Raw genomic sequence first — 20229 nt, forward strand, 5'->3', positions numbered from 1 at the left:
AAGAAAAAGAAGAAGAAGAAAAGAAGAAGATGAGGAGGAGGAGGAGGAGGAAGAAGAAGAAGAAAAGAAGAAGAAAAAGAAGAAGAAGAAGAAAAGAAGAAAAAGAAGAAGAAAAGAAGAAGAAGATGAGGAGGAGGAGGAGGAGGAGGAGGAGGAGGAGGAGGAGGAGACAATGATGGCACATGCCTTTAATCCCAACACATGGGAGAGAGGGGCAGGCAGATCCCAGCACCAGCACTCGGGAGGGCAGATCTTTTTAAGTTCAATGCTAGCCTCATCTATAGAGAAAGTTCCAGTATAGCCAAAGCTACACAGGAAAACACTGTCTCAACATACGATAGATAGATAGATAGATAGATAGATAGATAGATAGATAGATAGATAGATAGATAGACAGACAGACAGACAGATAGATAGATAGATAGATAGATAGATGAGAGAGAGAAATGGTGTATGGATAGATAGATGTATAGTATGATGGTGTGAATATGCCTGGTTCAAGGAGTGGCACTATTAGGAGGTGTGGCCTTGTTGAAATAGGTATGTCACTGTGGGCATGTGCTTAAAACCTTCACCGTCACTTCCTGGAAGTCAGTCTTCCACTAGCAGCCCTCAGGTGAAGATGTAGAACTCTCAGCTCTGCCTGCACCAGGCCTGCCTGGATGCTGCCATGTTCCCACCTTGATGATAAAGGACTGAACCTCTGAACCTGTGAGCCAGCCCCAATTAAATGTCCTTATAAAAGTTGCCTTGGTCATGGTGTCTGTCCACAGCAGTAAAACCCTAAGACAGACAGACAGACAGACAGACAGACAGACAGACAGACGGATAAGAATTTCTGTGTGACAAAGCAAGTCTATGAACCCCTGAGGCCAAATGGATGACTTGAACAAGGTAAAGGTCTCCTTGAAATGCCTGTGAATGGAGGGTTAGCTGTGCCCACAAGAGTCCTCTACTGCCCAATGCATTATCTGTGAATTAAAATAAGGATGCATAGGCTGCCTTACAATCAAAAGCCCACCATACAGAACTATGAATGTCCCTTTTCTGGTGTGCATCTGAGCTACAAAAACATGAGTTTCAAATCCAAAAGTGATTCTTAAAGCAGTACCTCCCTATGATACATAGATAGATAGATAGATAGATAGATAGATAGATAGATAGATAGATAGATAGATAGATAGACACAGACATATAGAGATAAATATTGTTCTCCTTTATAAATTATTTGAGAATGAGGTTTTAGCTATCAACATAAGATTTTAGAAGACACTAGACTCTACAGTTTATGGAATTCCATCACATTGAAATTCATATCTCCTCCCACCTCCATGACAATGCCATGCTAAATAACACTGTATTATTAGATGATGGTGATGTTCACCTTATAATACAGTTCAGTGGGGTCCCAGCACCCTTATCTCCAAGCCACCTTTTTCCCTCTTAACTAAGCACAAGACAGAAAAAGGAGCATCCTCTCATGGTGAAATGGGGGATAGGGTGGCATTACAAGCTAATAAGCTAGCTTGTTCCTGTTTTCATAGAAAGTAACAGGAGATGTGGGGCTCCTAGGTGAGAGTAGAGAATGTGATGACTCCAAGCTCAAGAAACAGAAAGAGCTATAGTACAGTGTGTCTACACAGGAGGGTTTGAAAGACATGAGAGACTCAAAGACCTAGGTGGATGCTCTATAAACAGAGGAACTGCATCTCAACTGAGGACCAAGGCACTCACTGTGTGCACAGTGAGCCCTAACCTAGCCATTCCTTGCAACAGTGTGCACCACAGACAAAGCTCTGAAGTGGGGTATGGGTCACAGAAACCAAATATAATGTATTCTTGATGCACCTAGTAAGTAAGACATATAATGAATCTGAGATTGGCTCCCCCACAGAGACTAATGACAAGGGATTCAGAACATACATTCAACACGTCTCTTTCTGTTCAAAGCCCAGTTTGCCCTAAAGGTCACCCTTGACCCTCCTGGTTCAATTTGGACCTATTCAGAGGTCTTCCTGAAGACCAGAACTTCTAGCTTCCGTCCCAGATTTCAGCCAGGGAACTTAATCTACCTGCCTATCCCTTTCAGTACCCCTCATACCCACACATCATCATGATGGAGGGACATGTCTCTGAATACACTGAAGTCTACCTGAGCCAAATTATGTGTGTAACAACTGTCTGTTGACAAAATTAGAGATGAGAGGCTCTTAACTGAATCAGGCTCCCAAGCCTTAGGTAACCTTTAGCCCTGACTTGCCCTAGCAGCTAACACACAAGTACCCCTGGCACGCATCTCCATGAAGAGCAGGAAAAAACCCAAGGCATAATCAGAGAGCATCAGATGGATACACTTGAAAGGCATCTCTCTAACCAAGAGCAGTGACCTAGTCACCCCATCTACGCTACTGGGCTCTCCTGATGGTAAAGGTGGTTGGATGCAGGGAAAAGCTTCTTCAAAAGGAAGGAGAAATACCTACTAGTCCTCTCTTCAGCCTTAGCTGTGGTATAGTCAGCAGGGAGCCTCCGGAGAGCTCTACAATATCTGCATCTTTGCACCAACAAAGAAGAAGGAAAAAGAATTAGAGAGGAACGCTGAAATAAAGGTCCTCTCCAAATGGCTACATTCTCCAGTCCTCATTTTATTAAACATCTCCATGTCATACTTCAGGGAAAAAAATTTTAACCCCTGCCCTCACGGCCCACCCCAGGCAGTCATTCATTCTCTCAGCACATTACCCATGACCCTCCTTCCCTCCCCATAATCTCTACCCTCCTAATCTCACTAGGAAACCCGGCTGGGTGGTGACTGCAAGTTCCTTTATCTACTTCGGTAATGTGTATCCCAGAGTGCCTCAGAGCCTGATTCTGCCTGCCTCCAACCTGCAATGCCAAGCAGAAGAATGACCAGCGTGGAGCCACCCTGACGGCCACAGAAAGGAAGTGCTAACACAATGGCTTACCCACGGTGCTCACATGCAGCAACAGGAGTTTTCTCCTTCCCAAGCCTGGCTCCCAGATCCACACAATTCCCACGCCTTTCAGTGGAGTGACGTTAGGTGAATGGCCAGGCCCTTGTCTCTTTTATAAGAGTCTTTTATTTTTATAAATGCGATAGATTTACTGTCAGCTCATTGTGCCGGAAAGAGACCTACTAGCTATAGAGAAGAGTGTGTGGGTTTTAGAATCACAGGATGTGGGTTTTCATCTCATTCTATTCTTCCTCAGTGGCTGAGACATCATCAGAATTTTGAGCTCCAGTTTCACGCCTGAAAAGAATATATACCACTGGCCTGCTGTGGAGATCCGAAGGGAGAGTGCATGAACAACACCTAATAATACATGGTGGCTCCAGGGGCTAGGTGATCTGCTAAAGCCTAATGAGGCAGAGTCTCACTATATAGCCCTGGCTGTCCTGGAACTTCCTCTGTAGACCAGGTTAGCCTTGAACTCACAGAGATCTCCTACCTCTGCCTCGCAAGTGCTGGCACCACCAAGCTCAACTATAGTACTCTTACGATACAACAAACAAAAAGACAGATGAGGGGAAAGGACTTGGGGTGACATCTTGACATAAATTTCTTTGAGGAACAGTGGCTCTGTTCCTCATGTCCCAGTTGAAAGTCACTTGTTTTACTCTGGGTATGGGACTCCCAGACAGGCTCTTCCACCACTGCTCTGTCCCAGCCAGGGCCACAGTTTAAGTCACCACAGTCTGGCACTAATGGCCTTGAAACCACAGAAACCTTGAGCCTTAGCGCCACAAGAAGATATACAAGTGACCTGTCAATCAACACACGAAGAGATGTTCAATGTCGCTGCTCACCAGAGAAATGCAAATCAGTGCCACAAGGTACGCTTTACAACTTCTGAGATAGCTGTGATCCAAAAGGTACTAACAAGGGGCAGCAAGACCCTGGAGAAACTGGAGCCATCGCATGCTACTGGTAGCTGTGTGACGTTCTGTAGCAGCCATGGAAAACAGCCCAACGGCTCCTCAGAATGACCTGGCAGTGTCACTCCTGCATATACACCCAAGCAATACAAGACCACATTCTCAAAAACAAGCTGGCAAGAACCCCAAAGCAGAAATAACTCAAACATCCTTCATGAAGGATGAAAGAATAAATAAAACACACCAATTATACCAAGAAACACATCATTCTGCCATAACAAAAGTCCTGGTTTCCTTCTCTGTGGCTGTAATAAAACAATGACCACAAGCATCTGGGTAGGGAGGGTTTATTCGACTTACAGCCCAGTGTCAGTCATCCAAGGGAAGATAGGAACCTGGAAACAAGAAATGAAGCGGAAACCATGGAGGGTGCTGCTTACTGATTGATTTGCTCCTCAGAGCTTGCTCAGCTTTCTCTCTTACACAATCCAGTGCCACCTGCCCATGGTGGCACCACCCGTAGTGGGCTGGGCTCCTCGTATTTATCAAAAATGCCCCACAGAAATGTCCACAGGCCAAACGGATGGAGGAGACTCCCCAGCTGACACTCCCTCCTCCCAACTATGTCTAGTTTATATCACGAAGAAAAGTCCTAGGCTCAGATGGACATGTGGAGGGTCTCTGTCACTCACTGTTAAAGAAAAGCGTGATGATATATGTTTATTCAGTCTCTATGAAGGTATATGTGTCGAGGCAAGAGGAATGAACTTCTTCATGTAAGAGTTTGCTCCATGGGGCTGGGGATTTAGCTCAGTGGTAGAGCACTTGCCTAGGAAGCGCAAGTCCCTGGGTTCGGTCCCCAGCTCTGAAAAAAAAGAACCAAAAAAAAAAAGAGTTTGCTCCATTAAGGGACTCAGTCAGTAAAATGTTCAGTGCACAGGCTAGGTTCTAATCCCCAGGACCCACATAAAAAGCCAGTCACAGCAATGTGTGTCTCTAATCTCAGTGCTAGAAAGGCACTGGTGAGAAGTTCCCCGAGGCTTGTGGCCATGGCCAACTAGTCCAAGTTGTGATCAAATCAGTAACCCAGGTGAGAGAGAGAGAGAGAGAGAGAGAGAGAGAGAGAGAGAGAGACAGAGACAGAGAGAGAGAGAGAGAGACAGAGAGAGAGAGAGAGAGACAGAGAGAGAGAGAGACAGAGAGAGAGAGAGGTCTCAAACATTAAGGTGCTGATCTAGTAAAATAACTCAATGGATAAAGACATTTGTAGCTAAGCCTGAAGACCTAAGATGGGCTGTCCTCTGACCTCCATATGCACACCCTGACATGTGTTCCAGGGCAAGAGACAGACAGACAGACAGACAAACAGACAGAGACACAGAGACTAATTCTAGCCTATGAAACCCATAGAGAAGAGTATTTCCATTTCTCTGAACAATACCTGCATGTTGTAACTACAGTCTTCCCTTTTCTTAGCTGGCCACTTATCTCTTCTGCCTACCTCTAGGATGTGGTCTTCTCCCCACCCCCAGCACCTAAGCTAACAGAGCTTGTGGCATGTGTAGGTGCTCTGCTCCCTGCTGACCATGGAGCAGCCCTGAAGGTCACCGCCCTAGAGGAAGATGCTTGGAATGGAGGCGGTAGGCTCACAGGAGGTGCTGCAAGAGAAGCTAAGCATGATAGCTACTCACAGAGAAGCTGGGCATGACAGAGCTCACAGGAGGATCTTGAGTTCACCCTGGGAACATAGCACACTTCAGACTAGCCTGGGCTATAAAGAGACTCTGTCACAAAAGAGCTAAAAACAAATCCAGCAGAGAGAGGTATGTCCATTAGAATCTCTTCTCCATTTTCCAACTAACTCCCTTTCTTCTGCACTGGCCAGGACATTCTTACCAGTTTCCTTACATTCTATCAAGACTGGGAGATTCTGGCTGTGAAACCAATGTTCGCGGCTCCGGCCATGTCCTGTTGACCCTGCTGGGGAGCGGCCACATTAAACAAAAGCATCTGGCACTTGAGGCTGCAGTGCAAGAGCCACCTCCCGAAAGCCATGCATCATTTAAACTGGCTTAAGAAGAAACACAAAGGTCCAGACTCACACAAAGACATTGAGTAAGTTAAGCAAGGGAGACAAGAATGCCTGACTGATCGGGGGGGGGGCCTCCAGGGACCCCAGTCAAAATTCCTCATCAAAGACACAAACAAAAAAATCAATGTTGAATGGATTTGGACAAACAGTTCTGCCAGGATGCTCCAACAGTGTCTAAATACCAGTGGCAGACATGGAGAATCAGTGGTCTTCTGAGGATCAACCCTGGGCTGCCACGGCTGCCAAGACTGCCAAGGAACCAGATACCCTTAGCTCAATCAGCCAGTTCCCTGCCTCTGGCTCCAAGACCTCCTCCACGAAGGCCACTGGCAGCCTGAGTCACCCTGATGCATCATTTTAATCCGCCTACTAGAATCATGCCAGCAGCTACCTTAAGGGCAGTTGCTTCTTAACGCTCTATCCTACTCAGCAGAGAAAACAGACATGACATACTTGTGCCCAAACGAAACAAGCCAAGGTTTTGCCCTTAAAGCTCAGAGCACCTGATGGTTAAGAAAACAAAATGTTTCTTCCGCCATGCTCCTAATTCTGTTCCTCATTAGCTGTGGGATACTACAACCATCACCTCCTCTACATCATTACACCCCTGCATGAGAAAGAGGCATTGCCGGAACAGAATGGCAGGGGTGTTTGTGCTCTGATATTAACTCCAAAAGTTCTATCATGTCTGCTCTAATGCAGTTCTCCTCGGGGATAAGGGAAAAATTACAATCAATCAATGATTTCTGCAATCAATTAGTAATGTCTGCTGTGGATCTAGAAAGGAGACTTCCAGACTGTTCACCTCCTTTGTCAAACCTCCCCATTAAGCAGAGGAGGAATTTTCCTATTTTCATTCAGAGAATGGCCATCAATACCAAAGCTGCTTAAAGGAGGTCTGAGCAGAGATGGATCTCTGTCTTGGACTGGGCTCTATGGCTCTTCCTCCCAGTCATTGAGAAAGTGAGATAAAGTGAGTCTGGAGCACCCTGTGTCTCCAAAGAGGATGGTGTGGGAAAACTCTGCTAATTAAAGTTGAGTCTACCATTGTTCAGATAGCCTTCTGGGACTCCATACAATATGGAGGACTCCCTTCATTGGGAAGGCTTCTCTTGACCTCTTCTGAGGAGTCAAAAAACCCCACACTTCTACCTGCAGAATGTCACATAGCCTTTGTTAAGATTACAGGCTCAACTTCCTTTCTCCTGACAAGAATTCGTTCACCTGAGTTCTGAGATGCTGAGACTCCTGAAATGCTTCCCCCATGCTAAGGAAGCATTCCGGTACCCTAAACCTTCAGCCCTCAGCTCTATCAGCCAGTCCCCTGCCTCTGGCTCCAAGGCCTCCACCACTAAGACCCATTGGCAGCCTGAGTCACCCCATTGGTGACATTACCTTTGCCCATCTTGGATATTTCTAACCCCCTTCCCTGTCCCCGAATTATCTGAGCCAAGTAAAGTCGATATGCCTCCCTGAAGCTGGTTCCAGTGTGACTTACCCACCATACCACTCACAGAGCTTCTGAACCTGTCCCCTCCCTTGTCCTCCTACCTCAACACGCCCTCTCCCCACCTCTTACCCCTACCCACCCCCTACCCCTCTCTGTCATCTCTGTTCCCTTTGCCTGAGTGGACAGATATCTGCCAACCATCACAAGGGCAGGTAGAGCCACACATGAGGAGAAGAGGAAGAAGAAAAGGCTTAGGTGAGTCAGGAAAATGAAGCATTCAGACCCATCTCCCATTTGACAAGAATGTACAAGGCAAGGGTGAAAGAAAGCTCTAGCTAGAGTCAGCATTCCTTCCACAGACAGACCTAGACCTAGGCAGGATGGCAATGAGGCGGTGCATGATAATTTGGGAAGCTAAGAGCTTTGTCCTTGGCTATACACTGTCAGTGGGAAGAAATGGGTGTCTTGTCTACACAGCTACAGGCTGGGGAAAAGCAGCATTTTTAACTTTTGAGGCTTTTTTTTTTATTTACACAGATCATCTTTCAAACACAAGAATGGCATATGGTGCTCACAGTAGGAAAGGCCCCATTATGTAACAATCCAACCAGGGGGAAATCCCCCCAGACCTGCAAGGAACCATAAATTGGACCTGAACTTTTGAAGCCGATTCTGTTTTATTTTGTTGGTTGGCTGGCTGGCTGTGCTTCTTGTAACACACACACACACACACACACACACACACACACACACACAAATACAATAACAAGAAGCCTGAATCACGGGGACCTGATGCTATCTGCTAGGTTTGGCCCTGTTTCTACAGCCTCCCTGCCTGTCTGTGTCTGAGTGAAAAGAAAGTAACAACTGTGTTATTCTGGGTCGGGAAAAGGGCATTCATCTGCATTAGCACATTAGCAGATTAGCTGGCTTCCAGGAGCCTGCCCTGAGGAAGGAAGTCCACATTTCAGGGGAGGGTCGAGGGTCAGTGAGGTCCTGAATGAGAGGAAAGAAAGTCAGATATCTAAGCATGCTGGGAATCTGGGTGGTTGGCTAGGTGAAGAAAGGGCCTAACATGGCCAAGAGACCTGGAAGGAGGACAGCCATTATGGGTGAAAACTGTCTCCATGTTATCAAGAACCAGCCCACAGCACACACTTCTGCTCAGTCACATCCTGTGGACTCCATTGGCCATTCTTTGGAGTGCCTGTTAGAAAGGTTTCAACTTGTTTGTTCATGGAGACTATAGCTGCCTTTTCTGTTTTAAAACATATACACACATATTACGCACCCTCAGGGAACTTGGCCCAGCACAGCAAGATCCTATAGAAAGACCTTTTGGGTCAAGAGAGTTTCAGCCTGGAACACTGGTGTTTAGATTCCTGGGAGCTTAGGTGGGCCCGTTGCTGAGAACTTGAAGATTCTGGCAGGATTTTGTTTTCTTTCCACGGGGTAGTTCCCACTTTATGAAAGGAGAAATTCTTAGCCTCCGTGTTTATAAATGTAATCACGACCATCACTACCAGCTCCCCCAGCCCACAAGAAAGAAAGGTTTGTACTGTCAGAGGCATAAAATCCAGGAAAGCATTCTCAGTAGGTAACTCAGTTCTCTGATCAGCAGGTCAGCAGGGCTTGTAAACCTTGACTTTCTCTCCGCACCACGCTGAGCAAGGCTCGCACAGAGGAAGTGGAGGCTCGGCCCCCATGGGCAACAAGCAAATTCCCTTTGTTCAACAGAAATAAATACACGGAGTCCTTTCTATAATCAAGACATTGTGCTTTTGGAAGCAAGAACAGAAGGGCTTTAGACGAGAGCCCTATTGGCAGGAAAATATGTAAATACCTAGGAAATAGGAGGACTTGGGGGAGGCAGGGGAGGCCTTAGAGAAAACACTCAGAGCTGTGAATACAGAGAGGAATGACCGTCCAGCTGAGATAGCCAAGGAATAGATGCCACAGAGGACATGATGATGAAGTTGTAATGGAGAAACAATCTCTAGGGATTAGCTTTGTCTCCAGCAAACATGGCCCCGAGACCCATGGAGCCCGAGTTCCAGAGTGTAAGAGCTTTGAACAAGTTTATTTGCATTCCTGAGTCTCTGTTTTCCTCTAGTGTGAATTGGGGTCAAAGCCATCCACTCCCAGGCATAGGTACAAAGATTAAACAAGGTGATTAATTGGGAGAGTTCCTGGCATAAAACATGCTCAAGAAATGTCACTGTAATTAGTTTCTAAAAGATGAAAATTTATGAGACTGATACAAGATGGCCAGGCAGGAAGTCTTGATTGGCCAGTAGGGGAAATGGCTGGTCAGATGCTCAGGTCTAGAAAGTTTGATCTGCTGCCAAAATCATCAGGGTAAATGAGTCCACTCAGAAGGGCCCTCTCACAGGATCCAGATCAAAGCTGACAAAGGGGGCTCTCACGGGGACAAACAAGAGAGTCCTTTGGCCCAAGTCTCGTTGTCATAAAACCCAAGGTTTAGACTTCTGACATTGCTTCCAGTTGAGTTGATGCATAAAATCACAGAGCCTCGCCATCCAGTGAGACAAAGGTCGTCACAGGGTTGAACATGTCTCTTCCCCTTGAATACATCAAGTGCCTCAAAATACGGAAATGATTCAAAGCTTGTCCTCTGAGGCTCAAGGGCAAGCTGAGGTGATCTGAGGTCAAATCCCAACAGGGAAGCCTGTCTGCTTCTACCCAGACTAGCCTACAGCTGCACTGTAGTACCTGACGATAGAACGCAGCACATTCAAAGTTGTAAGAACCAGAGGAACACAGTGGCTACCAAAGACCAAATAGAATCTAAGGCCTTGGAAGACTATCGAGATTGAGGAGTCAGGACAAATGTTTATCCACCATGCCAGTTTAGAGCCAAAGTGGGCTGTTTCTGGGCTCTGCATGCCTTATGGTGGGACATTGTTTCCCTCCACCATCTCAGAAAGGTCTGCTGTTCCTGCAGAGGGCCCTTCCCCCACACCGAATGTGTTGGGAGTGGCAAAAGAGACAGAAGCCTGACTGAGAAGTGTGGATACCTCTAGGACAATCACACAACACATAGCAAAGCCTGTGCTAACGGCAGAAGCTCAGCAATTAGAGCATCCTGTGATTCGGTCCCTTGGGTGTACTCAAGGAGGTCAGGCAAGGACAAGGGAGCAGGACATCAGAGGTAGATAAGAACTACTGTCGGTCTTGCCCGAGCACAGCCCGGGTGCTTAACACATGTTAACTGACTGGAAGGCATAGCACAGGTTTAAGCTGTATCCACAGAGGAGCCTAGAAAGAGGTAAAAGAGGTTACTGAACACTATTCCCCTGCGCTGCTGGGCCTGGCTTCCTAGTTCCTCAGCTGTTCTATGACAACTCCCCAGGGGCAAAGGTAGACTCCAAACCTCGTTCAGCAGAGATGCAGATAACTTCAGTCTAGATGAGCAAGGGCCCTACAGACTATGCTGTGAGGATTTACACCAGGTAATAGAGGGATGATAGATAGATAGATAGATAGATAGATAGATAGATAGATAGATAGATGATAGAAAGATAGATGATAGGTAGATAGATATAGATAGATGTTAGATACATAGATAGGTAGATAGATAGGTAGATAGATAGATAGATAGATAGATAGATAGATAGATAGATAGATGATAGAAAGATAGATGATAGGTAGATAGATATAGATAGATGTTAGATACATAGATAGATAGATAGATAGATGATAGATAAATAGATAGATAGATGTTAGATAGATAGATAGATGATAGATAAATAAATAGATAGATAGATGATAGATAGATAGATGATAGATAGATATTAGATAGATAGATAGATGATAGATAGATAGATAGATAGATAGATAGATGATAGATAGATATTAGATAGATAGATAGATAGATGATAGATAGATAGATAGATAGATAGATAGATAGATAGATAGATAGATAGATGATAGATAGATGATAGATAAATAGGTAGGTAGATAGATGATAGGTAGATAGATAGATAGATAGATAGATAGATAGATAGATGATAGATAGATAGATAGATAGATAGATAGAGGTAAAGATATAGATATGATAGATGATTGACAGACAGACAGAGGATAACAGACATGTATATTCACATTTATCCCTTGTCTCTCCAATACTCTGGTCCTTGGGTTTCCAGACAGTTACTAGTTTCCTAATTAGTGAATTAAATAAACCAAACTGTATGATACATGAATCTCTTGGGTTTTTTTTTTTTCAAGTCAACTTTTAACCTTCTGAAATTTACATTTTCATGCCACACACAGAGATCAGATTTTCTCAAGGGGCCTTTTAAAGGGACCCATGTGATTCCTGGCTGAACAAACACATCCCAACAATGCCTTTCAAACTCAAATATGCCACTGGGCAGCACTGACCCTGGTCCCTGCCTCCAGCACAGACACATCAGAGCTTTGGGCTTTGCTCCCCAACTGGATATATGAAGTCACTGAAGAGTCTTCCTTTCCTGCCTCAAAATTTAAAAAAAAAAAAAAAGTCCTAAGCCAGAGTGAAGTGAACCAGACCCCTGGAGTTCGCCAATTCTTTGGCACAAGGACAACATTCCATACAAATACCCTCATATTTTTCTGCCCTGCAAGGTGTCCCCAGAGGGAAATGGTGGAAAGATAAGTGAGGGGAAAGGCTGGAGACCTTGGACACACACACGCTCACACACACACACACACACGCTCACACACACACACACACACACACACACACACACACACACACACACACCCGGCATGCTACTGCTACCTCACTGATCAAAACACACAGAACATCATCCCACCTCACTCTACTGCTTTCTGACGAAAGCTATCAGGAACACTATTGCCTTCGGAATCCCAGGGGAAGCCTGCTTCTACTGGGTACAGAATGAAAGGCTGTTGCCCTTGGGCAGCCGTGTTGTTCCCTTTACTGCCCAGGAATGAGCAGTAAAGGAGCCACTCCATTCCAGCAACCTCCTCTCTCCATCTGGTAGGATCTCAGTGTGGAGTGACGGCAGACGGAAGATGAATAATTTATACCTCCCAAAGAGCATTATGATATGGGGACTGGGTGTGAGAGGAACTGAGTAGAAGCAAGGGGATGGATGGAAACCCTGTTTCATGAGTACAGAGTGTCAAGCTGGGGGTGGGGGGTGGGGGGTAGCGGGGTACACTCAAGGTAAAGAGTAATTCAGGAAACCAGAAGGGGATGGACACAAGACATGTCAGGAGGTCAGATGATCAAGAACTGTTGATAAACTGCATAGGAGTAATAAGGAAAGGAGGCTCAAGACAGTACTTGGACTTGAGTAACTGGGTGCAGGGAGGTAGCATTGGCTGGGAATAGAGGCATGGAGGAGTATATTTTAGACAAGAGAATGCAGTGGGGAGAGAGGGTGGCCTCCCAGTTCCTGCTACAGTTGGAAGTCCTTGGAACAATATGGACAGAGTTACAGAGTGTGCATTAAAGTATCTTCCAGATCCATTTTATTTAGTAGTCCTCCACCATCTCTTAAAACCTTTGCATTCTAAAAGGTTCCTTGGCCTTTTGCACACCACAGCTAAGTGCCCAATGGCGAGTCCCTTTGGGGTTGCTCTGCACTTGTGCCCCTGGCGTGTGATTCACTACGACAACACAGCAGAATCCCGGAAGTTTGTCTGTTAATAAAAAGCACAGTTGTGTACCTTTCTCCTAGTGACATTCATCATTCGATAATGTAATGCATTTTTGGTGGTGGACAGGTACATAAAAACGTATTGAATAGTAAAGGTGTAAAATTTAATGTAAAGCTACAGAGTTTCCATCCCAAATGGCTATTATAACTGAATAGACGTTTACTGAAATGTATAGACTTGGGGTAATTTGGGGGTCTGGTTAATTTTCGTTTCATTTTGGGGTGTGGTCTATATTATTTGCAAGCTTTTAATAATAAAGTTTATAAAATTTACTTTAAATTAAAATTACATATATTAAATGGTGTGTGACTCTCAAGGAACACAGGCACGCACACATAGGCATGTGTGACTGTGCACATATGACACACACAGAGACACACATATACATGAGAGAGGAAGGGAGGTAGAGAGACAGAGAGGGAAGGAGGAAGGGAGGAAAGGACAGAGAGAGAGAGAGAGAGGGAGAGAGAGAGAGAGAGACAGAGAGAGGAGAGAGAGACAGAGAGAGGAGAGAGAGACAGAGAGACAGAGACAGAGAGAGACAGAGAGAGACAGAGACAGAGACAGAGAGAGTCAGAGAGAGAGAAAGAGAGACAGAGACAGAGAGAGAAAGAGAGGAGAGAGAGGAGAGAGAGACAGAGAGACAGAGACAGAGAGACAGAGAGACAGAGACAGAGGAGAGAGAGACAGAGAGAGAGGAGAGAGAGACAGAGATAGAGAGACAGACAGAGACAGAAAGAGAGAGAGGAGAGAGAGACAGAGATAGAGAGACAGAGACAGAAAGAGAGAGCGAGAGAGAGAGACAGAGAGACAGAGAGTTTGTGAAAATGTCTTGGCTGTCAAAGGGTCTCAGTAAAAGCAGCTCCAGAACTAGGTCCCTAAGGGTCACCTCCACCCTTGAAGCAGGGCTGGGATCAACTATTCCCCTTGCTTCCTACTGAAGATGCCACGACCATTCTCAAAGCATTGAGCTGCGTGGCAGCTGTGCCTCATTAGCCATGACTGTGACTCTGTCCCTAGCCTCTGAAGTCCCAGGTGCCTACAGTAGCAAGAAGTGAGGCTTACCCTAATGGGTCTTTCCAAACACTTAGCATGGTATCAATAAATGGCTGCCATCCAAAACGAAGGGACGCCTTGCACACAGGGGTGACTGTGTAGATGTGGGCGGCATGGGAACTGATGAATGAGGAGAAGAGCTGAAGAAATGGAAGGCGATTTCTTCACGTTGTTTTGGGGGTTTTTTGGTTTGTTTGGGTTGGGTTTTTTGTCTGTTGGTTGTTTTGTTTTGTTGCACTGTAACGCTATCTATAACGAACGGTTTCTCATTCAATGTTCTTTGGCCTGTGTTCAACCTCTTAGATAAATACTAGGTCTCGGGGATCCAAAGACGAAGCAGACACAGTCCCCGCCCTCAGAGCCATCATCCCATGATCTGGAAGAGCAAAGCAGCCTCGGCCGTAGCCAATGTAATCGTCTCCCTGCAGATGAAGGTGCAGTGTCTGGGGTGAGGATGGGGAGAACTCACAGAAGCCAGCAAATGAGGAGGCAGTTACTCAGCAACCCCACAGGGGGATACAAGCATCACAGGCTCTGGTTCTAGGATGTTTGTGGTGTTTTGTTTGTTGTTTGCTTGTTTGTTTGTTTGTTTGTTTTTGTTTAGGGGGTAGGTCTCCTAGAAGTCACATTTAAGTCATACCTACAAGAGTAGCTATTGTAATCAATAGATATTATAAAATAAAACACCTGTTATGGGGTGGCCAACCATTGAAGTCTGAATAGGGATGAGCAGACATGTGAAAATTAGGAAGCCGGAGGTGGCTGGAGAGATGGCTCAATAGCTAAGAACACTTATTGCTCTTCCAGAGGACTCAAGTTCAGTTCCCAGCAAGCAAACTGGGCGGTTCAAAATTACCTGTAACCCCAGCTTCAGGCATATCCAATGCATCTGCCCCACCATGGGTGCCATTGGCACACATGCACACACAGGCACGCATAGGCGCATGCATGCACATGAGCACACACAATAAAAAAATAAAATTAAAAGCTGTTAAAGTACAAAGTGCAAATGATTGATCCATTTCACCAGTTTAAGAAAGGAACGTAAGTTATCTGTGTCTTAGCCCTGAGTTCTTTTGGCTTTGCTACTGTGGGAGTGTGGTGGCGTCCCCATTATCCAAAACTTGGAAACACGGCTCTCAGGCTCCACCTCAGACCCACCAGATGGGCGTCGGTATCTTACTACAGATGATTCGTGAGCTCTTTGGAATCAGAGAAGTCTAGACTCCGCCTCACAATTTGGGCTACAGGTTAGAAGCTGCTGGAACCTGTGCAAATAAAGTTGCCCAATCCAAGTTTGGAGATTAACTGCACACTGCCAGTTTCCCTGGTTTATTATCTCCAGCGCAGTGTCAGCTCAAGCCCACGGTGTTTGGGTGCCTCCTTTCCATGACAGGCAGCTCCTCGCCTTCGAGGGTCTCCTGTCACCGAAGACGCATTCATTGTGCCAACCCCCTTAGTGTGGGAGAAGAGGGACAAGTGACTTCATTCTTAACACAAAAAGGCACCTGGAAAGGTCCTCATCAGTTTCTGCTGCTTTGGCAAAACTCCTCAGCTGGGGTGGTTTCCAATCGATTTAACTTTCCTCATTTGTTGTTCTGAAGGTCAGGGAAATCAGATTGAAGGTCCAGCAGGTCCAACAGGTCAGCAGGTCCAGCAGGTCCAGCTGGTCAGCAGGTCAGCAGGTTCAGCAGGTCCAGCAGGTCCAGCAGGTCAGCAGGTCAGCAGGTCCAGCAGGTCCAGCAGGTCCAGCAGGTCAGCAGGTCAGCAGGTCCAGCAGGTCCAGCAGGTCAGCAGGTCAGCAGGTCCAGCAGGTCCAGCAGGTCCAGCAGGTCAGCAGGTCAGCAGGTCCAGCAGGTCCAGCAGGTCAGCAGGTCAGCAGGTCCAGCAGGTCCAGAGTCCTTGAGAGCTGCTCCTACTCCCAGGATGGTGCCTCTTGCAAAAGAATTGTGGCTCTGTGTTTTCACCCAATGAAGCAAAAGCGAGGAGAGAGCTGCTGCTTCATCCCTGGCCCATTTTATAAAGTGCTAATCCCATTCATGAGGGTGGAGTCCTCACAACTTAGATGATCCCAGAGGCCACACTCCTTCCTAGTATACAGCTAGGATTTAGCTTCATCATCACTTGGGAGGAGCCAGCATCATTAAACTAAAGCAGAATGTTTGCCCAGCATGTGCCAGGCCTCAGGTTCTGCCACCAGTGCTACACCATACAAAACAATAACAGGTGTCACTTCCACTTAATTTGTTCAGCCTTCAGTCTGACTCTCCTCACTTGAGGAGTTTGAAGCCCACTGCCATGTTGTAAGCCGCCAAATGGAGATGGCCTTGCCCACAGAACTCCAGTCAGCAGCCATGGGACAAACTACAATAGCCACAGGCACCTGAATTCTGCCCACAACTCCAACTTAGCAAGGAAGCGACCTCTCCCTCAGCCCTGCCTGGCTGACCCTGGGATTACAAATTTACAAATGGCCCTGGGTCTGGGGACAAGCTATACCACACCTGGATGCTGGCCACATGAAAAGAAATGTTGGGAAATTAAGTATTTATTACCTTAGGACACTAAATTTGGGCTATATGTTTGTAGTTAAATCATATAAGCCAAGGGAATTATTTGGTGCATACAATCACTGCAAAACTAAAACTGACTATATACCAAAAAACAAATTTAAAAAAAAAAGATTAAACCATTCACAGTGCTTAAAACATGACCTGGTCTCTGAGAAGCACTGTACACATTTTACGATTTGGTGTTTGTAGAAAGCAGTGGTGGCCCTTTTGTCTTCTGAAAATGATGACTCCTTTTTTTTTTTTTTTTTTGGCTCTTTTTTTCGGAGCTGGGGACCGAACCCAGGGCCTTGCGCTTCCTAGGTAAGTGCTCTACCACTGAGCTAAATCCCCAGCCCCGACTCCTTTATTAGTAAGTGGTCCTAGCCATCTCTCCTTTCTCAAAGCTTTCTTCTCTACGTTCCTTCTATTCAGCCGCCACCCTAGTCATATCCTGTTGTCTCGGCTGTGTCTGCTCCTTCTTGCCCTGAAAACAAATAAACAAAAGCCAGCTGTCCCATGCTTTGCAGTGGACTGAATGAGAATGTCCCCCACAGGCTCAGGCATCCGAACACTTATTCCCCAGTAGGTGGCACTGTTGGGGAAGGGGATGCAACCTTGCTAACCGTATATGCAACCACACCTGCCTTCTGTGTGGTTTGTTGATTTCAGCCAAAATATGTCCTTTGTTTCTGTGGTCCTCAGTTCATTTCTGTATTTTTTCTATCAAGAGATGGATTTTCAGAAGTGGATTTTATTTTTCAGAAGTGGACGGGGACTTCCTGAGAAAGAGATGAGACCAACATCTAGAGTATACATTGGATATAAGGTAGCAAGAAAAGGCAAGGTATTGGAAGATAGCTTGAAGAAGGAAACATTCCCCAAGGTGAGAGGAGAGAGGGAAATCTGGGAAACAGCGGGAGAATCTGTGAGAAAATGTGAGAGAATTGAGAAGACAATGCACCCCATGTGGTTGGTAGTGCAATCAGGGTGTCCTTACCCACAGGCAAGGCTTTCAATCAAAAGGGCACAGGCACAGCACTAAAGGATTTTAAGCAAGAGGTTGGCAATCCACAGCCCTTTTGCCAGATCTAGCCCTTGGCCACTCTCAGGATCAGAGTCTCACCCAACCATTCATGTACTGCACATGGTTCCTTTCACACTGTGCTGAAGAGCTGACAATCTGTAATAAAGACCAAACGCTCTAGAGGGGAAGGTGTTTTCTCTATAGCCCTTTTTCAGAAAAGGCTACCCACTCTTATCTTTCACAATTAGACTCCATGACCATATAGGTCCTCTACACAGACTTCTGCTGCTAGTGGAAAATGTGTTAACACAGGAATAGACTCACTGTGGTGTGTCCTTTTTTTCTTCATACCAGACAATACTAGAAATGATTCCTCTGGGCCTGCTTCCTGCCTGTGTGCTCACCTTCTCCCAGCAATGATGACTCAGGGTTTGGAGCAAGTGTGAAGATGACCTTGTACAATCAAAGGCAAAAAAAGTCACAAAGGAGTGAAAGATGATACTGGTTTCAAAATGAATTACCATATAGTTCTTTCTTGAGTTTATTACTCTCTCTCTCTCTCTCTCTCTATCTATCTATATATCTATATATATATGCATATATATATATACATATATATATGTGTGTGTGTATATGTATATATATATATATGTTATGTTTGAGCACATATATACAACTTTACACTAATGTATGTGTGGGGGTAAATGTATATTACATGTATTGATGTATATAACCAAAATTATTCTCTACCTAAGGTTGAGAGCACAGGTATTGAGATAGACAATGTAAAGCCAGAGAAGTCATTTTCTCATGAAGGCTGGCCGACATCCAAATACAGAATTGTCCTCACACCCTAGAATCAGTGAGAGTTCAAGGTCCTCCACAGTATGAATCAAGCCTCCCAACCTTCCGCATTGTCGCCTCTGATGCCAACACTATCCTTCAGGCCATAGATACTCTGGATCCCATCACTACTCATTTAGAATGTTAAACTACATCTCCATCTGTCCCCCCCCTCAACCCCCAACTCCAGAAAGACACTTTAAGGAAGACGGAGAAGCATTAGTGCATCTTAAAGAGGAAGTCCCTGCACCAACAAGAATCTGTCTTCAATCCACCAGACCACCAAGAACTTTACAAAATACAAGGTTTTGATAGAGGAACTTCATGTCAAAGTATTTTTGCTCTGTGTGAAATATTAAAAGAACTGTGCTGCTGGGTCTTTTTATTCTGTGCCTCTAGCTTAGAGGATGAGACCAAGACCCATCCAGTTCCATACATAGATCATAGTCCATCCACCTTCATAGACCACAGACCAATCTACTCCTTGAACCTTGGATATATCCATTTCCAGAGACCATGGTTATCCACCCATTTTCATAAACCATGACTCCATCCCCTTTCATAGACCAGGAGCTGTACATCCATTCATAAACCATGGGCATATGTACATCCATGACACTCCCCTTTCCTTTTCTCCTCACAGCCAGTCACTGCATACAGGAAATTTTATACTTTATTTCTTGAGTCCACCCTCTATGTGAATTTTAACTATGACCACCTTCACTCAATGGTCACTCTCACCTTAGGAGCTTAGTGCTCCTCTAACCAATCTTTCTGACTCAGGTCATGCCCTCTACCGTCTATACTCAACCAACCTGATAAAGATATCTTTTTTAAAAACATACTTCCCCAAAGGTCTTGCCAGACCCTTTAATATCCATAGAAAGCTCGGTTCTTATTTGACCTACAGAGTCCTCCATTGCCCGCCCCCCCACCTTCTCGTCTTCCAGCTGTCTTATCCCACTTCTTTTCCCTTTACTCTCCAAGTCCCTGACACGTTGGCATTTCCTCCCCCGCCCCAGAAGTCATTATAATAGAGCCAGTTGAGAACAGGGCTTCTGGAACCACACACTAAACATTCCACTTGAAACTTGGCTTCTCCTGACTGTGTGACTTTGAGTAATTTCATCTTTGTGTGCGTGTGGGTGTGGGACACTGGGGAGACCCATTTCTTCAACTGGAAAATGGTGTTAACAATAAGTCATGCTTTATAACACTCGCATTACATGGCATGATTCATGAAAGTCGCCCAGACCAATTCTTCGACAATAACGATTTTGCCTTCTCCCACCGCATGCAATTACTTACACCCACCCTGTCACCCTGTGGCTTACCCAGTTCTTTGCCCTTCAAACATTCACTCCAGTGTCTTTTGGGATCCCATGATAAGCCCAACTTGAGCTCCCCTGTCACAGAGTACAGGGTCTAATTGTGTTTTTCTTCCAGAGCTGCTCTGAACGTGTAAAACCTAAATCTTGCCTCATTCTATTACCAAAGCAGTTGCTTGTCCAATTCTGAATGTGTTTAAGCCCTGAAATTACATCTAACTGACTTTCTATGGACCTCCAACTTCAGCATTATCATAGACACACTGGGTACAATGTGCAAGGTAAACAGCGATTG

The sequence above is a fragment of the Rattus norvegicus genome, chromosome 7 (genome assembly GCF_036323735.1).
Source record: "Rattus norvegicus strain BN/NHsdMcwi chromosome 7, GRCr8, whole genome shotgun sequence".
Taxonomy (NCBI): Eukaryota; Metazoa; Chordata; class Mammalia; order Rodentia; family Muridae; genus Rattus; species Rattus norvegicus.